This window comes from Arachis hypogaea, chromosome 16, assembly GCF_003086295.3.
Source record: "Arachis hypogaea cultivar Tifrunner chromosome 16, arahy.Tifrunner.gnm2.J5K5, whole genome shotgun sequence".
Classification (NCBI taxonomy): Eukaryota; Viridiplantae; Streptophyta; class Magnoliopsida; order Fabales; family Fabaceae; genus Arachis; species Arachis hypogaea.
In genome coordinates this window covers 66,876,255-66,895,218 of record NC_092051.1, presented here as the reverse complement: position 1 = coordinate 66,895,218, position 18,964 = coordinate 66,876,255, and the positions used below count along the sequence as shown (strand labels likewise).

At 34.8% G+C, this 18,964-nt stretch overlaps 2 long non-coding RNA genes and 1 other non-coding gene across 4 annotated transcripts; 2 read left to right on the top strand and 1 right to left on the bottom strand.

Annotated features, from left to right (window-relative positions):
• The first annotated feature begins 1,598 nt into the window (after positions 1 to 1,598).
• LOC112758215 (uncharacterized) lies at positions 1,599 to 3,256 on the top strand. Its single transcript, XR_011873626.1, has 4 exons — positions 1,599 to 1,926; positions 2,014 to 2,047; positions 2,211 to 2,730; positions 2,908 to 3,256. It is a non-coding gene; the product is annotated as an uncharacterized lncRNA (long non-coding RNA).
• Positions 3,257 to 3,328: 72 nt separating this feature from the next.
• On the top strand, positions 3,329 to 6,495 carry LOC112754310 (uncharacterized). 2 transcript variants are annotated; one of them, XR_003178471.2, is made up of 3 exons: positions 3,344 to 5,872; positions 5,943 to 6,080; positions 6,308 to 6,495. It is a non-coding gene; the product is annotated as an uncharacterized lncRNA (long non-coding RNA). The 2 variants fall into 2 exon arrangements; XR_011874313.1 differs by having other exon boundaries at positions 3,329 to 6,080.
• A 6,798-nt stretch (positions 6,496 to 13,293) lies between these two features.
• Positions 13,294 to 13,401, bottom strand: LOC112761371 (small nucleolar RNA R71). Its single transcript, XR_003181769.1, has one exon. It is a non-coding gene; the product is annotated as a small nucleolar RNA R71 (small nucleolar RNA).
• Between the last annotated feature and the right edge of the window lie 5,563 nt (positions 13,402 to 18,964).

Below are 18,964 nucleotides of genomic sequence, written 5' to 3'. Positions count from 1 at the left end.
TATCACACCCACGCGTACGCGTCACTCATGCATACGCGTCGGTTGTCAACTTTGAATCCCAAATTTGAAAATTATCGCAGGCGCTTATTGAAAGAGAGCGTAGCCCTCTTGGCTGAAGAACGCTCCTCATATCCACACGTACGCATCATGCATGCATACGTGTGGTCTTCCACAAATCTCCACTTCGATGGGTATGCGTCACCAACGTGTACGCATCGCTAGCAAAACTTTCTTGGTGAGGAACGCAACGCTCTTTGAAACAAACGGAGCGCTAAGGTGTTCTTTTCCACTTCTCTGCTTCTTTCTTGCCTGTCATCAACCAAACAGATACATCGAAGTCTTGGCAGAATCATCAAATCTTGCATCATTCATATCATCAAACAATTCTTGAATAAATCTTATGAAAATGCACCAATTTTAACAATGTTTAATTGAATCAAGACAAACATGAATTTCTCATCCAAACACTTACTTATTGCCTAAGAAATGCATGAAAACCAAATAAAAACTAATGAAAATTGCTAGTAAAACATGCACAAAATGACTTGTCATCACAACACCAAACTTAAATCTTGCTTGTCCACAAACAAGGAAAATGAATGAAGACAGAGAGAAGTATGGTAAAATTGCAACAATAATAAAATCTAACAACTACCAATTGCAAGAAATCAACAATAACAACTAAAGAAAGCAATAATAACATGAAAATATAAATTACATTAATAAAGATCAAAAGTAGCAAGAGTACATAAACATAAAGACAACCAAATAAAGGGAATGACATGTATACTAAGATAGCAAAGATGTAATAATAAGAAATGGCAAGAAAACTAAATTAAAGCAAGATTAAAACCTAGATCTAAGAGAGAAGAGAGAGCTTCTCTCTCTAGAATATAACCTAAAGCATGTTACTAAACTACACCTAATTACTCTCCCCTTGTTCCCTCTTGAATTCTGTATCAAATAGTTTCAAAAATGAGTTGGATTTGGGCCTGGATGACCTCAGAAATCGCCCCCAGCATGTTCCTTTAATGAGGTCACGTGACTAGTGTCATCGCTTGGCAAAATTTCTTAGTCACACGTACGCGTGGGTCACGCGTGCGCGTCGCTATGATTTTCACAAATCCTCATTTCTTCATGAATTCTCCACTTTGTATGATTTTTCTTCACTTCTTCAATCCAATCCTTGCCTTATAAACCTGGAATCACTCAACAACATATCAAGGCATCGAATTGAATTAAAATGATTCAAATTTAGCAATTTTAAGGCCTAAAAAGTATGTTTTCACTCTTAAGTATAATTTAGGAGAAATTCACAAAACCATGCTATTTCATTGAATAATTGTAGAAAAAGTTGATAAAATTCACCAAATTCAATACAAGATAAACCATAAAATTGTGGTTTATCAATCTCTCCACACTTAAACCAAGCATGTCCTCATGCTAAACTCAAGAAAGACAAGAAAGGGGTATTAAAATTTATTCAATGCACACTCACTACAAAAAAATTGGTATAAAATGGCATCAACATAATGGTAATTTTAAAATACCGCCCTTATATTCATAAATTGAGGCGATGTGTATAGCTGCCATAATTTATTTGTGGAAAGTGGCGGTTTTTTAGTGAATTTGGCAGTTTTAAATGCCAGTATCTCATTATCTGCTTCCCTAATATAAAAACCTAACTCTAGTATTTCACTGATAGAGGATGTACTACTCAATCGGCTGAAACTCCATCGCAACGTGAGAACTAAGAAGAAACTCCATCGCAGCATGAGATCTGTGATCTCATCCACGATGCTCTCCTCTGGCGGCAAGCTCTTCCATCAACGCTTTTCCTCCAGTTGCAATATCCTCCATCGAAATTTCCTGTTCCATCGTGTTGTGCTCTGTGAAGCTTCTCTTTCTCCATCTTCGTTGAACTAGGTTTATATACAAATCCATATTCTCTTTGTTTAATTACTCATATTTTTTATTTGCTAATTGTTACTACTTCTATTTCTTTAATGCTAGGTTTTGATTTTCTCATTGTTAGCAAAAATTGGAGGTAAGGTCTTCATGAAATTCCTTCGATTTTTTTCTTACATGCATGTATACAAATTTGCATTTGCTTCATGGTTTTGATTTGTAAATTTGCTTTCAGTTGGTGCTTTACTGATTTTGCATAGCACGTGTTTGATGAATTGCTTGAATGCTTTTTTTCGTTCAAGGCAATCGAAGATTCTAGAATCTCGATCGTGGTTTTCTCCAGAAGCTATGGGGATTCGACGTGGTGGTTGAAGGAATTGAAGAAGATAATAGAGTGTTTAATATATTTGCCATTTTTTATGTTAAAGTTCAAACTTCACATTACCAGCTAGTTAAAGTTCAAACTTCAAACGTCAGTTTTTAGATCATGAATTTTTTACTTCACATTACTTGATATATATTTGCCATTTCTTTTTATTGTATATTCTTTAACTATTTTGTGCTAATAATTAATATGAAAAATAATCATTCGTCCTTCCTTCTTCATGAGGCACAAGGAATACTATAGGTTTGTGTAATCAATGATGTGAACAACCTATTGTTCATTGTGATCTAAAGCCAGAAAATGTGCTTCTTGATGATGACATGGTTGCTCATGTGACTAATTTTGGATTAGCAAGGCTTCTCTCAATGACTAATGGTGATCCTCATAATCAATCTAGCACAACTATGTTAAAGGGAACTATTGGATATGCTCCTCCGGTATAATCTATTTCATCCAATCTTATAAGGACTTTTTAGTTTAAATTTTTATTCTTTCTTTCCATTTTCAATGTTGTTAAAATTGTGAAAAGGAAAAACTAAAAGAGGAAGTGAAAGCAAAAAATATTATTTTATTGTTTTCACTTTTTAAATGTGATATTGGCATGTTGTTTTCAGAGTATGAAATGAGTTGTGAGGTGTCAATGCAAGGTAATGTGTATTCTTTTGGAATTCTAGTATTAGAAATGGTGACTGGAAGGAGGCCAATGGAAGAAATGTTTAAAGATGATAACAATCTAGCCATGGTGCAAATTGCGAGCTTCCCAGAGACAATCTTGTGCAATGGCCATGGCCAAGGCTAAGCTTGTCTCTCTTATACTTCTGGCACTACTCATTGCCATTTCTGCGATCTCAACTCAGGTTAGAAGTTATTAATTTTTGGTGCCTATACCATCCTAACATAACTCCCATGAAAATGCACACACACACACACATACACACACACACACACACACACACACATATGTTTATATATTATGTATATATATATTATGTATATATATATATATATATATATATATATATATATATATATATATATATATATATACATGTTGTCAAGTCGTTATATATATGATCTCTAGCTAGTAGCTATTATTTTGTACTATATGCAATTCAAGTATATAACATTTTGCTTTAAATCTCCAAGTCATATCTTAGCAGGTTATGGCGAAAGCGCCTGCTCAGGTTAGAAGTTATCACTTCTCTTTTTTGTTGTTTTTTTTATCCAAACATTTGATTTGGAAGCTCTTAAAACATATTTAATGCTTTTCTAGTAAATAAATGGTAAGATCAACAAAAATTGCTGACAATATCGTCACACACACATATATATCGTCACACACACACACGCACACACACACACACACACACACACACACACACACACACACACACACACACACACATATATATATATATATAATCGATTTAATTTATAGGGTTGTTATGTATCCGGAAGTCTGAAGAGCTGCCGTGAGTTACAATCTGATTAATATATTTTGGTTTAAGTAATAATGGTAATTAATGGTTATTTGATTGTTTGTGAATTTGATTGGATCATCAGAGTGCCCATCTCATGGTGGAGCTGGATATAAACTTAATTTTTTATTGCTTTTTCAATCATGCTACATGAACACTACATAATCTGGCCAATGCTTTATATTATAACAAATTGCTTTATTCTATCCATATTGATATAACTTGCATATTTGGCAACTTATGTATCAGATAAGGTTCTTGAGCTGTTAATAGGTGATGCAGGAAGGTTTCGGCAAATAATTACCAGTCTCATGGGTAATTCAGTTAAGATAAATCTAAAATTAAAGTATATGGTATATTTGTAAAGCAAGTATGATGAAAAGTGATTATGCAATTGTGTAAGCTTAATAATAGAGAGGTCTTTGTTTAGGAGAAGTCTTCGTTCGAGAATTTCTCGAGATTCTGTGTTTGGAGGTGTATTTTTCTTAAGCTGGCAGTTTCTGCATTAAACAATGCTTGATTGCAAGGCTGTTGAGATAGATCATCTGCCCAACTTTATCTCTTGATCGTCAATAAAATGATTTTTTTTAACACCTATTTTTTCATGGTATTTTTTGTACTGCTAAGGTGATAGTTATGTTTGGTTTTATGAAAAATATCAGCTTTATGAAACATTGATTTTGGAATTTACAACCTACAGCTGATGGTATTTAAGTTATTGTCTTGATTCCTACTTTTAATTACATCTAAATCGGTTTAGTTGATTTCATATTTAGGTCTAATTCATCTTTTTTATTTTTGACTCCCAATTTAGTCTAGTTGCCCTTTTTGTTCAAATGGCTTCTCTTAACTCAGGTCAGATGAAGAAGTTGGTCCATTGTCTCCTTTATTTGTTAGCTTTAGTTGCTGCTGTAGCTTCTCATGCCTTTGATACTACAAGAACTAGATCACAGTGCACTCGAACTGCGGAAATGAGGGAGTATTCACCATAAAAATTTTTGAGAATCAGAAGATAGATAGATAGAAGAATCTGGTATGTGTATTCTAAATCACTAAAGTGATCTTAAACATTGAAGTGTGCTTACATACATAGAGGAGAAGCGTGTTCATCAAGCTAGTGCAAAGGGTAGAGGAGTCTTTATATGCTTTAGTTAGTTACGGGAATCTATCCTTGCTAGCACTTGCTCTATCTACCTAACAGATCAACTTAACTGATTCAAACTCTTCTAGAATCTTACTCAGCTCACTCTAATACACCATAACATCATTGATTAATGGTGAATATAATTTTGCTAGTTTACTTTATAGACATGTTCAGTTTAGAGTCTTGTTCGAAGATAAATATTGAATATGTCATCCTATAGTAGAATTATGTTTTGCGACTTGTGAGCGTGTAATATTTGAGTAACAGTTGTTCTGGAGTAATGTGTGTTATTTAGAAGGTTGGATATAGGTAACTGTCTCTAGAAAGTATTGAATTTGTGCCTTTACACATTACACTGAAATAGAATATGAAAGATTTATGGTTTAGACTTCATACATGTAACATCCATGTGCTTTATATTCATTATTTTTCCCTTCTTTATTGACCCATGTTGTGAGTAATAGAATTTTGGTGAGGACGAATCATTTTTGATTGAAATATGTTGCAAGAAAGTAGTAAAAATGTGTTTTTATGTTTTAGTTATTGAAAGGGAAGAGAAAATTTTTAAGGTTTCAGTGAGACTTGAGAAATGTTATTGTTTGTGAAACAGGTACTGCAGCGCAGGCAAGGTACTGCTTCGGGTGGATTGATGATAAAAGAGGTAATTGACTTGCTTGATAAGTTGGCTGCTAGTGAAAACAGGTTTGCTGGTTGATTATGTGGATGAAACCTTTGTTTATTGGTCCCTTTCTTTTGCATGCATTATTAATTGTATTATTATAGTCCCAGTTTATAACATTCAGTGTTTTCACTATCATAAGTTCAGATATAGAATTGTTCTTTGGTTTGATTTGGATGATTGTGGATACAAGGCCAAGAAGACTCAGGTTCTTTCTACCTTTATCCAAAAGACAAATTCATCGAAAATAAAGTGGATTATCATGATAGTCCTCAAAGGTGTTTTCGTTTAACCCTGTGAATTAATGTAATGCCTTGCTTGGGATTAATCATTAACTATGTCTTGCAGATCTGAAGCTAGGAATTCGTGAAAAAAAAATATTTTCATGAATTCCATCCTGATGCTGAAGACTTATTTAATGTTACATGTGACTTAAAATTTGTGTGTGAAAAACTAAGGGATCGGAATCAGCATCATAAGCGACAGGTTAGTAGTGACATAGAAAGTAGTTGTGAAAAACAATTTATTTTACTAAATTGTTTAATATTTTAACTATTGTCGAAGATATCCAATACTCAGTCACTTCTTTCTATCTTTATTTTTATTTTTTTTAAAGTAGTATTTGCTAATGAAAAATGTATTTTCCTTATTTGAAATGGTTTATCTATTTATTCTTTTTTATTATGTTTTTTAAATTATATTTTTGTTTTTAGGAATTGGATCAAGAGAGAGAGATTCTATCGCCAAAAGATTTAGGAAGTATATCTTCTGGAACGAATAATAACAGAAGTGTAATTTTTTTATGATAGAAATTTGATGTATTAAGAGCTACATGTTGAGAGCTACATGTTAAATACATTTAGAATTAAAAAATCATATTTTATTTGATATTTTATTTGTATTGAAGTTATTACTTTAACCAACCGAAAACGCCACTCTGCCAAGGTAAAAATGGGGGTTCATAAATGCCGTTTTAACTAACCAAAAATGCTATTTTCACCCTGGAAATAACGGCAGTTTGAACCGCCATTTTAACCAACCCAAAAATGCCGTTTTATTTGGAAATAATGGTGGTTTGAACCGCCGTTTTAACCCATCCAAAAACCGCCATTTTAACTGAAGAAATTATGGCAATTTTTTGAAAACCGCTGTAATAACCAGAATGGCGCCTAGAATTACGTCGCTTTCTAAAATCGCCGTTCCTGGTAATAATGGCGATTCAAACCGCTGTAAATACCCAAAAAAAACTGCCGTTTTAATGAAAATTTTTTCTAATGACTATCTAAATACAACCTATCTACATGAATGCAACTACTTGGTCAAAATAAAGCAGTTTTCAAGAAAGCATATATGAACATAAAGGCTAAGGCAATAACAATCAAATCAAAATTCACAATTGAATTGAGGTATTGAAAAGAATTTACAACTTGCAAGATAAAAAATAATAACTGGTGGAAACATAGAATTGAGCAATCGAACCCTCACTAGATGTGTATCTACTCTAATCGCTCAAGTGTATAGGGTTGATTCACTCAATTCTCCTCTAATCATGCTTTCTAAGATTTATTTTTCATCTAACAATCAACAATTATTCAATGCATGCATAAAAATATCATGAGGACTTTTCCAAAGGATGTAATGGGGCTAGGGTCAACGTAAGATTGTATTTGCTTAAGTGAGCTTGAAATTTGAATCTTAGATTAACTTAAGCTCTCACCTAACCTACAACCTATTTAACTCTAATGCAAACCTAACTACCAATTCTTTACTTTTTCACACACTCATGCATTCGCTTTTTTATCACAACACATGCATTGGTTATTATTGAACTTTTCTTTGAGGCATTTTGTCCCTTTTTATTGCTTTCTTTCTTTTTCTTTTTCCTTCTTTTTTTCAATTTTTTTCAATAACATAATATATACAAAAAGATTAATGCATATGGTTTACATAATTAATACATGAGTGTATACCTAATTCCCAAGATTTTTAATGAAAACTCAAAATACATTTTTACCTCATCCAATATTTCCAAATTTTTCCACACTTGAATGATACACACTCTTACTAGCCTAAGCTAATCAATGATCTAAATTAAGGACATTTATTGTTCTTCGCTTTAAGGCTAGTAATGTGCTAAAATTAAGAACAAAAGGAGATTAAAATAGGCTCAAAATTGATTAACAAAGGAAGATAAAAGGGTAGGCTATTTGAGTAAGTGAGTTATTTGAAATGAAAGCCTCAATCATATAAATGCATTCATACACAAAATAATGGACATAAAGAATCAAACAAATCAAAGATTATAACCATAGAAAGAGAATAATACACACAACAAGCAAAATAGTGGTTATATGATGTAACCACATAATTAGGCTCAAAACTCACATGGTTGTGTGTTCTAGCTCAAAAACCATTCAAGCAAGTTCAATGAAAAATTTTTACTCAAATCAATTGGGGTGCCCTATAATAAATTCCTTGGAAAATTTAATTATTTTGACTAAGCTTATTATATGTATATGAAAAGAAATGCCATAAACTAAGAAAAATGCAACTAAAAATTCTAAATGACATAGTAATAATAGAAAAATTAAAATGGAAAAGTGTTGGGATCTTGGGATTAGAGATTTGTCACCCAAAAATGGCCGATCGGTCGGACGACATCCCCAAACTTAAAAGTTTGCACCGTCCTCGGTGGATTCAAAGATGAGCAAGGGGGATACGGCAACTTGACAGATTGCCACTTTCAGTTTGTGGATCAACCGGCTGCTGTCTGTTCTTTCTTCCGCTTCCCTTATTGCCTATGGTGAATATCCATGAAAAATAGAAAATAACACCGTACGAAGATTAAATGCAAAATCATGGAAGCATAGATTGTTGGAATGAGGTAAGAAGCACTAAAATAAAGTGAGTGAATCAATTTGTGACACGAAGGAAATAAGTGTGTGAATTCTAAGTTGGACGGTTTAGAACACACATACTAGCAAAGAAAGCTATATCGCAATTACACAAAAGAAGCATGCACTTCACTCATTCTAGTGTGTTTGAGATACTTTAAAAGAAACTTGTAGGTTAAGATAAATAAACAAGTAATAAAGAAGCACAAGGGCACTCAACAAGAATCAAGCAATTGTGAAAATGATAATAGAGAAAAGTTTGTTTGCAACACTTAATTGACATGAAGTGGGAAACATGGTTGCTATGTAATTTAGGAAAAAAAATATAAGATGAGATCAATCACATGGCCAGCATGGTCCACAAAGCTTAAAAAGCTAAAAAAATGTCACTAGGTGAGCTTACGATCTAATTTCACAATTCCTTAATCTCAATGCATGAACTAGGTGATGTAAATAAATATCAATCATAAACAAGCATCACCTAAAGAAATGCATCAACTACATACAATTTCCTAATAATGGATAGTGACTCCAAATTACATGGTGACTAGTTACAACATGCAATTTAGAAATCCAACAACATTCTTGAAGGCAATATCACAAGTACTTGGTAAGTACAAATGTCCAACATTTAAAATTTAATACCAATCAACAATTTACAACCTCAACAAAGAATTTGAACAATAAATTAGGGGTGGGCATGGTTTGGATTTTTAAAAATCCAAACTAGATCAACTTCAGAACCAATTTTGTGGTTCATGAAACCAAACTGAAACTGGATTGAAGAGAGAAACCGGTTCTAAACTGGTTTGAAAAAACAAAAACCTATTTTAAACCGATTTTAGAATTTAAATCCGTTTTTTACTTACAAACTGGTTTTAAATCTGGTTTTTAAATATCCAAATTTAAAATCCGATTTTTTTTTTGAAAATCCAGTTTTAAAACTAGCTTTTTGAACCAAAAATCTAATTTTAAAACTAGTTTTTTAAAATCCAATTTCCAAACCAGATTTTTTAACAAAACATCCACTTTTGAAACCATTTTTTAGAAAATCAATTTTCAAACCATAATTTTCTTAAAATTAAAATTAATACTAAATTCATTTTAAAGTGTATAGGTTCATTACAACTAGAATTTGGTTCTTTATCTAATGTAATAGTAGATAAAAACATATTCAAAATAACATTGTATATTGTAGAAAAATGTAATAATAGCATTACATTGCAGAAAAAAATGTACTAATGTGTAGACGATAATAGTGAAGCTCTGGAGTCTTTAATTTACCGGCAAAAACATACTCAAATTTGATTTTTGCTCAAGTCCCTCAATTTCAGCTAGAAAATACCTGAAATCACAAAAAAACACACAAACTCATAGTAAAATCCAGAAATGTGAATTTAACATAAAAACTAATAAAAACATCCCTAAAAGTAACTATATCCTACTAAAAACATACTAAAAACAATGCCAAAAAGCGTATAAATTATCCGCTAATCAAGTACTATTGTTTTTCTATTCAATTCAAGCCTATTTCTTCTGCAAGATATTCATTCGCACACAAGAACATGATGAATGTGATGATTATGTGACGCTCATCACCATTTTCACCTATGAACGCATGCCTAACAACCACTTCCGTTCTACATACAAACAAGCTTGAATGTGTATCTCTTGGGTTTCTAATCTAAGATTAAAACCTTCGTGGTATAGGCTAGAATTATTGGCAGCCATTCCTGAGATCGGGAAAGTCTAAACCTTGTCTGTGGTATTCCGAGTAGGATCTGGGAAGGGATGACTGTGACGAGCTTCAAACTCGCAAGTGTTGGGCGTAGTGACAGACGCAAAAGGATCAATGGATCCTATTCCAACATGATCTAGAACCGACAGATGATTAGCTGTGCGGTGACAACGTATTTGGACCATTTTCACTGAGAGAACGGGAAGTAGCCATTGACAACGGTGATGCCCAACATACATTTTGCCATGGAAAGGAGTATGAATGATTGAATGAAGACAGTAGGAAAGCAGAGATTCAAAAGGAGCAAAGCATCTCCATACGCTTATCTGAAATTCTCACCAATGAATTACATAAGTATTTCTATCTTTATCTTATTTTATTTATGATTTTAATTATCAAAACCTCATAACCATTTGAATCTGCCTGACTGAGATTTACAAGATGACCATAGCTTGCTTCAAGCCGACAATCTCCGTGGGATCGACCCTTACTCACACAAGGTTTATTATTTGGACGATCCAGTGCACTTGCTGGTTAGTTGTGCGAAGTTGTGAAGAAGAATTGAGATTATGATAGTGCGTACCAAGTTTTTGGTGCCATTGAGATCACAATTTCGTGCACCAAGTGTTTGGCGCCGTTGCCGGAGATTGTTCGAGTTTGGACAACTGACGGTTCATCTTGTTGCTCAGATTAGGTAATCTTATTTTTATTTTTATTTTCGAAAAAAATTCAAAAAAAATTTCTTATTTTATTTTTCAGAAGTTTTAAGAATGAATTCTAGAGTTTCGTGATGATCTATTGAAGTCTGGCTGGCTGTGAAGCCATGTCTAATCTTTTGGACCGAGGTTTTAACTTATCATCACAAGAGCTTGTTGACTTCTATCAATCTTGCTGTTGAATGTAATGATCTGCTAAAGCTTAGCTGGCCATTGGCCATGTCTAGTGTGTTGGACCGAAGCTTTCACTGAAAGCTTGGCTGGCTAGTAAACCATGTCTAATTCCTGGACCAGAGTTCTAGACTAACATTGCATGATTCCTGGAATTCTCATTAAGAATTTTGAATTCCTTATTTTCTTTTCCCAAATAATTTTCGAAAAATAAAAAAAATTAATAAAATCATAAAATCAAAAATAATTTTGTGTTTCTTATTTGAGTCTAGTGTCAAATTTTAAGTTTGGTGTCAATTGCATGTTTTAATTTTTCTTAAAAATTTTTTTGAAAATTCATGCATGGTGTTCTTCATAATCTTCAAGTTTTTCTTGATGATCTTCTTTGTTTGATCTTTAATTTTTCATGTTTTGTGTCTTTTCTTGTTTTTCATATGCATTTTCAATTTGTTAGTGTCTAAAGTTTGAAAATTTCTAAGTTTGGTGTCTTGCATGTTTTTTTTCCTTAAAAAATTTTCAAAAATAAGTTCTTGGTGTTCATCTTGACATTCAAAGTGTTCTTGGTATTCATCTTGACATTCAAAGTGTTCTTGCATGCATTAGTTGTTTTGATTCATGATTTTTATGTTTTGCTTCAAATTAATGTTTTTCTCTCTCATCGTTAAAAATTCAAAAAAATCAAAAAAATATATTTCCCTTATTTTCCTCATAAATTTTGAAATTTTGGATTCACTTAGTCAAAAAGTTTTAAAATTTAGTTGTTTCTTATGAGTCAAGTCAAATTTTCAATTTAAAAATCCTATCTTTCCAAAATTTTTTCAAAAATCAAATCTTTTTCAATTTTTTATATATTTTAAAAAATTGATTTTCAAAATCTTTTTCTTATTTTTTCATATTTTCAAAATTAATGCTAACAATTAATGTGATTGATTCAAAAATTTTAAGTTTGTTACTTGCCTAGTAAGAAAGGTTCAATCTTTAAATTTTAGAATTATATCTTTTTGTTTCTTGTTAGTCAAGTAATTAACCTTAATTTTAAAAATCAAATCTTTTTAAATTTCTTTTTCAAATATTTTTCAAAAAAATTTTCAATCATATCTTTTTCAAAACTTAACTTCAAAATCTTTCCTAACCTCTTATCTTTTCTAACTTCCCATCTTTTCAAATTTGATTTTCAAATCTTTTTCAATTAACTACTTGACTTTTTGGTTTGATTTTAAAAGTTTTCTATTTCAATCATATCTTTTTCAAAACCACCTAACTAATTTTCTCTCTCTAATTTTCGAAAACTCTTCCCCACTTTTTCAAAATTAATTTTAATTAACTAATTATTTTAAATTTTAATTTAATTTTATTTCTCTTTTTAATTTTCGAATTCTAACTAATAATTAAAATAAAAAACAAAAATATTTTCCTTTTATTCTTTTTAAATTCAAAATTCTCTTTCTCTCATCTCTTTCTATTTATTTATTTATCTACTAACACTCCTCTTCCACTCAAAATTCGAACCCCCTCCTCTTCACTGTGTTCGAATTTTTCTCTTCTCCTTCTTCTATTCTTCTCTTCTTCTACTCACATAAAGGAATCTCTATACTGTGACATAGAGAATTTCTCTTCTTTTCTGTTCTCTTCTTTTTCATATGAGCAGGAACAGGGATAAAGACATTCTTATTGAAGCAGATCCTGAACCTGAAAGGACTCTTAAGAGGAAACTAAGAGAATCTAAAGCACAACCCTCTGGAGAGGACCTGACAGAAATTTTTGAAAAAAAAGGAGACGTGGCCGAACCCAATAACAATGGTGGAGATGTAGGGAAGATGCTTGGTGACTTTATTGCACCCTCTTCTAACCTCTATGGAAGAAGCATCTCAATTCCTACAATTGGAGCAAACAACTTTGAGCTTAAGCGTCAATTAGTTTCTCTAATGCAGCAGAATTGCAAGTTTTATGGACTTCTAATGGAAGATCCTCATCAGTTTTTAGCTGAATTCTTGTAAATCTGTGACACTGTCAAGACCAATGGAGTTGATCCCGAGGTCTATAGGCTTATGCTTTTCCCTTTTGCTGTAAGAGACAGAGCTAGAACATAGTTGGATTCACAACCTAAGGATAGCCTGAACTCTTGGGATAAGCTGGTCAGTGCTTTTCTGGCCAAATTCTTTCCACCTCAATAGATGAGCAAGCTTAGAGTGGAAATCCAAACCTTCAGACAGAAGGAAGGAGAATCCCTCTATGAAGCTTGGGAAAGATATAAGAAACTGATCAAAAGGTGTCCTGTTGACATGCTTCCAGAATGGAGTATCATATGTATATTCTATGATGATCTGTCTGAGTTGTCAAAAATGTCATTGGACCATTCTGCAGGAGGATCCCTTCATCTGAAAACCCCTGTAGAAGCTCAGGAACTCATTGAAATAGTTGCAAATAACCAGTTCATGTACACCTCTGAGAGGAATCCTGTGAACAATGGGACACCTCAGAAGAAGGGAGTTCTTGAAATTGATACTCTGAATGCCATATTGGCTCAGAACAAAATATTGACTCAGCAAGTCAATATGATTTCTCAGAGTCTAAATGGATTGCAAGCTACATCCAACAGTACTAACGAAGCATCTTCTGAAGAAAAAGCTTATGATCCTGAGAACCCTGCAATGGCAGAGGTGAATTATATGGGAGAACCCTATGGAAACACCTATAATCCTTCATGGAGAAATCATCCAAATTTCTAATGGATGGATCAACAAAAGCCTCAACAAGGCTTCAATAATAATGGTGGAAGAAACAGATTTAGCAATAGCAAGCCTTTTCTATCATCTTCTTAGCAACAGACAGAGAATTCTGAATAGAGCTATTCTGGCCTGGCAACCATAGTCTCTGATCTATCCAAGACCACACTAAGTTTCATGAATGAAACAAGGTCCTCCATTAGAAATTTGGAGGCACAGGTAGGTCAGCTGAGTAAGAAGATTACTGAAACTCCTACCAGTACTCTCCCAAGTAATACAGAAGAAAATCCCAAGAGAGAGTGCAAGGCCATAACCATGACCAACATGGCCGAACCTGGAGAGCGTGAGGAGGACGTGAGTCCTAGTGAGAAACGCCTCATGGAACGTCCTCTGGACAGAAATGAGTTTCCCTTTGAGGAACCAAAGGAATCTGAGGCTCATACAGAGACCATAGAGATTCCATTGAACTTCCTTGTGCCATTCATGAGCTCTGATGAATATTGATGCCAAGGCATTTTGGCCAGTTTTACTGACCTTTTCTTTATTGTTTTAGGGTAGTTTCATGCATTTTCTTATTTAATAAGCAAGTTTTGGGTAGATAATCACTTACATCTTGATTCAAGCAAACATTATGAATTTCATGTGATTTTATGAGAATTATGCATGAATTGAATGACAAATTGGATAATGCATGTCTCATAACTTGGATTAGAGCTTTGATGCACTTTATTTGCTTGATTTCAGGACAAAGGAAGCAAGGAAGAGCCACATTAGCAGCCACGTTAATCTAATTAACGTGACCACTAACGTGGAATGGGAATAAACTTGCAACGTTAATGAGAAAAGTGATTGCCAATAACGCCTTCGAAACCATCATGGCCCACGTTAATTGCCAGGTTAACTACATCAACGTGGTAGTTAACGTGGAGAGAAAGGGAGCTCCAGCATTAGTGGTAAAAGTGAATACCACTAACACTCCAAATTGGCAATTAGCCACGTTAAGAGTCATGTTAACTCAGTTAACGTGAACTCTAACGTGGAAAGGAAGACAAAGACAACGTTAGTGACACTCACCTTTGTCACTAACGTTGGACTAAGCCCAATTGGCCACGTTAAGAGTCACGTTAACTACATTAACGTGAACACTAACATGGGAGGAGCAAGGAATCGCCAACGTTAGTGACACTCACCTTTGCCACGAACGTTGGACCAAGCCACTATGAGCCACATTAGTTGCCACGTTAATTGCATTAACGTGGAAGCTAACGTGGAGGAAAGAAATGATGAGCCAATGTTAGTGACACTCACCTTTGTCACTAATGTTGGAGATGGCAATCACCACGACGTTAGTGGCCACGTTAAGACAACTGACGTGGGGCACTAACGTGAGAAGGGGCGTTTGGAGCGTTAGTGACAAAGGTAAGTGTCACTAACGCTCTCGAGGCTAAGGCATGCCCATGTTAAGAGCCACGTTAGTTATACTAACGTGGACTCTAACGTGAGAAAAGGTGGGCTAAGAGCAACGTTATTGGCAAAGGTAAACGCTAATAACGCTTACGATAGACCAAGAGGCAACGTTAGTGGACAGGTTAGTGCCACTAACGTTGAAGTTAACGTGAACCATCTTGCGCTAGGAACGTTAGTGAAAAAGGTGATTGTCACTAATGTTCTCGAACCCACATTTTCACTTAACGTTAACGCCACTAACGTCCTAGCTAAAGTCCATTCCTACTTCACACTTTCTCTGCATGTAAAGCTGAGCCCATTGATGATTCCAAACTACTTCAACTCAAGATCCAAAGGCTCATATCCAAGACTTGAAGAGCCAACTAGAAGATCAGAAGAGTAGTACATATAGGAGTAGTTTTGAACTAGAAAAGAGCTTTTGGATTGAGAAAACCACTCTCTGTATAATTTTACTTTCTCTGCAACTTCTAGTTTTACTTTCAAAATGTATTTTCCATCTTTGCTTTCCATTCCCAGAGCTATAAACAACTAAACCCCTTCCATTGGGTTAGGGAGCTCTGTTGTAATTTGATGGATCAATAATAGTTTTCATTATTATTCTTCTTTCTTTTTCTCTTGATTTTACTAGAAAGCTTTCAATCTTCATCTAATTGGGTAGTTGTCTTCGAAAAGAAGCTATTCATACTTGGATCTCTTCGGAACCTTGGAAGACGAATGAAGAGATCATACTAGAAATGCTTTCTCATGTTGGACCAAATTGGGATTTGGATGGATATAGTGACATATAATCCTACCAACATTTTGATTTGGGAATACATGTGGTATAATCAGTGACCACACTTCATCTCTTCTCATGAGCAATTAGACCAAGGAATTGGCTATTGATCAAGATTTGAGAGATTGAATTACCAAGGAATTGGAATTCAATCACTTAAGATTGCCAAGGAGATCAATGAATGCATTGATTGAGGAAGAGATGAAAATGAATTTGATCCAGAGAATGCAACATCTCCTGAGCCCAATGAATTCCTCATTTCTGATCTTACCCATTCTCTTTATTTTCTCCCATTTACTTTTATGCTAAATTCCCCATTTTCCATTTAAGATTCTGCAATTTATTTTCTGTCATTTATATTCAGTTCTTTATTTCCAGCATTTACAATTTCTGCTATTTACTTTCCCGCCATTTAATTTTCTGCAACTCTCAAATCAACTTCTGCTTAGCTCAACTAGAACATTCCTCCGATTAAAGTTGCTTGACCAATCAATCCTTGTGGGATTCGACCTCACTCTATTGTGAGTTTTTACTTGACGACAATTCGGTATACATGCCGAGGGAAATTTGTTGAGAGACAAGTTTTTTCGTTATCAAGTTTATGGCGCCGTTGCCGGGGATTGATTTTGTATCAACAATGATTAAATTGGTTGATTACCTAGATTGAGCATTTTTCTTTTGTTTGATTTAATTTCATTTGAGTGATTTACTTTCAGTTGTAGTTATTTTCTTTCCTTTACCCATTACCCGTTTGTAGTGTTCTCTTATTTGTTACAATTCAGTTCACTAACCCACTAACTCTTTGATATATTACATCACTCATACTAACAGCATTTCTGACAAGAATACTTCCTGCATTTATCTCTTTCTTGCTTGTGCCTTGTTGGTTGTATGACAGGTAGAAGAAGCGGGGCTTCAACTTCCTTTAATTCTGAACCTGAGAGAACCTTCCTTAGACTAAGGAGGGAAGCAAGAGGAAAGAGAGTCGTTAGTGCTGAGGAAGAGGAGGAGTATTTTAAACCAAACATGGATGAGAATATGGAGAATCATCATGAAGAAGGGGCTCACAACCATGGTAGAGAAGGTCCAGTGCATCATGCTGGACAAGAAAGAAGAGTTCTAGGCTCTTACATCAATCCAAACCCAGGAAACTGTAGAAGCAGCATCCAAAAGCCAACCATACATGCCAATAACTTTGAACTAAAGCCACAGCTCATCACCCTTGTTCAAAACAACTGTTCATTTGGAGGAAGTGTCCAAGAAGATCCCAATCAACATCTAACCACCTTCCTGAGGATATGCGACACCGTGAAGTCTAATGGTGTTCATCCTGACACCTATAGACTACTTCTGTTTCCCTCCTCACTCAAGGACAAAGCATCTAAATGGCTGGAATCCTTCCCGAAGGAGAGTTTAACAACCTGGGAAGATGTGGTGAACAAATTCTTGGCGAAAGTCTATCCTCCTCAAAGGATCAACAGGTTGAGAGCTGAGGTACAAACCTTCAGGCAACAAGATGGTGAAACTCTCTATGAAGCATTGGAGAGGTTTAAGGACTTGACGAGAAGGTGCCCGCCAGATATGTTCAATGAATGGGTGCAGTTACACATTTTCTATGAAGGTCTTTCTTATGAATCAAAGAAGGCAGTAGACCACTAATCTGGGGGATCTCTGAACAAGAAGAAGACCATTGAAGAAGCCATAGATGTCATTGAGACTGTAGCTGAGAATGACTACTTCTATGCTTCTGAAAGAGGCAACACTGGAGGAGTGATGGAGCTGAACAACATGGATACATTGCTGGCCCAAAACAAGATGATCACCAAGCAGCTGGCTGACCTTACCAAGAAGATGGAAAGGAATCAAGTAGCTGCAATCACTACGTCATTAGCAGCTCAAGAAGGAGTGAATACAGAGGCAGAGGGTGATCAGGAACAAGCTAACTACCTTGGAAACTCACCTAGGCAAAACCATGATCCATACTCCAAAACTTACAATCCTGGTTGGAGGAACCATCCAAACTTTGGGTGGGGAAATCAACAAGATCAAGGCCAAGATCAGAGACGCCACAACCCCAACAACAATGCAGCTCACCAACATTCCACACAGAGATCATATCAGCACCCACCTAAAAATACCTCTCAACATCCATATCAAAACCAAAATGGCCATTCTCACCCCTCCAACTCCAACTCACCATCATCCGAAGATAGACTCTCAAGGATTGAGACCCTACTTGAAGGCATATGTAAGGAACTCCAAGAGAACAAGGTGTTCAAAGAGGAGGTTCGAGCAAATATCAAAAACCAGGAAGACACCATTAAGAGACTAGAATTTCAAGTGGGATACCTCTCTGAGAAGATTTCCAAACCTACTGACAGCTTCCCAAGTGACATAGAGAAAAACCCGAGAGGTGAAGCAAAGAAAGTAAGATGGGATGATTGCAAGATGGTCACTATAAGTGATAAGGGGACTGAGGAAGAGCTGAACAAACCCTTCGAACACTCTGGAGACACTTCAGCAGAGAAGCAAGAAGAGGGTCACCAAGAAACCAAAATTACACAAAAGGAGATGCTAAAACTCTATGCACCTTTTCCCCAAAGACTCAAGGGTGGTGTGGAAAAGAGAATATACTTAAAGTTCCTTGATATGGTTGCATCTCTCCATGTGAACATACTATTCATCAAGGCTCTCCAACAAATGCCCTCGTACATTAAGTATATGAAAGAGCTGCTGACCAGAAAAAGCTCACTCAAAGGAGTGCAAACAATAGTGATGAATAAGGATTGCAGTGCTCTCATTCAACCAGAGTTGCCTACAAAAAGGAAGGACCCAGGGAGTTTTCACATCCCCTGTGCCATAGGAGAAACAATGTTTGATAAA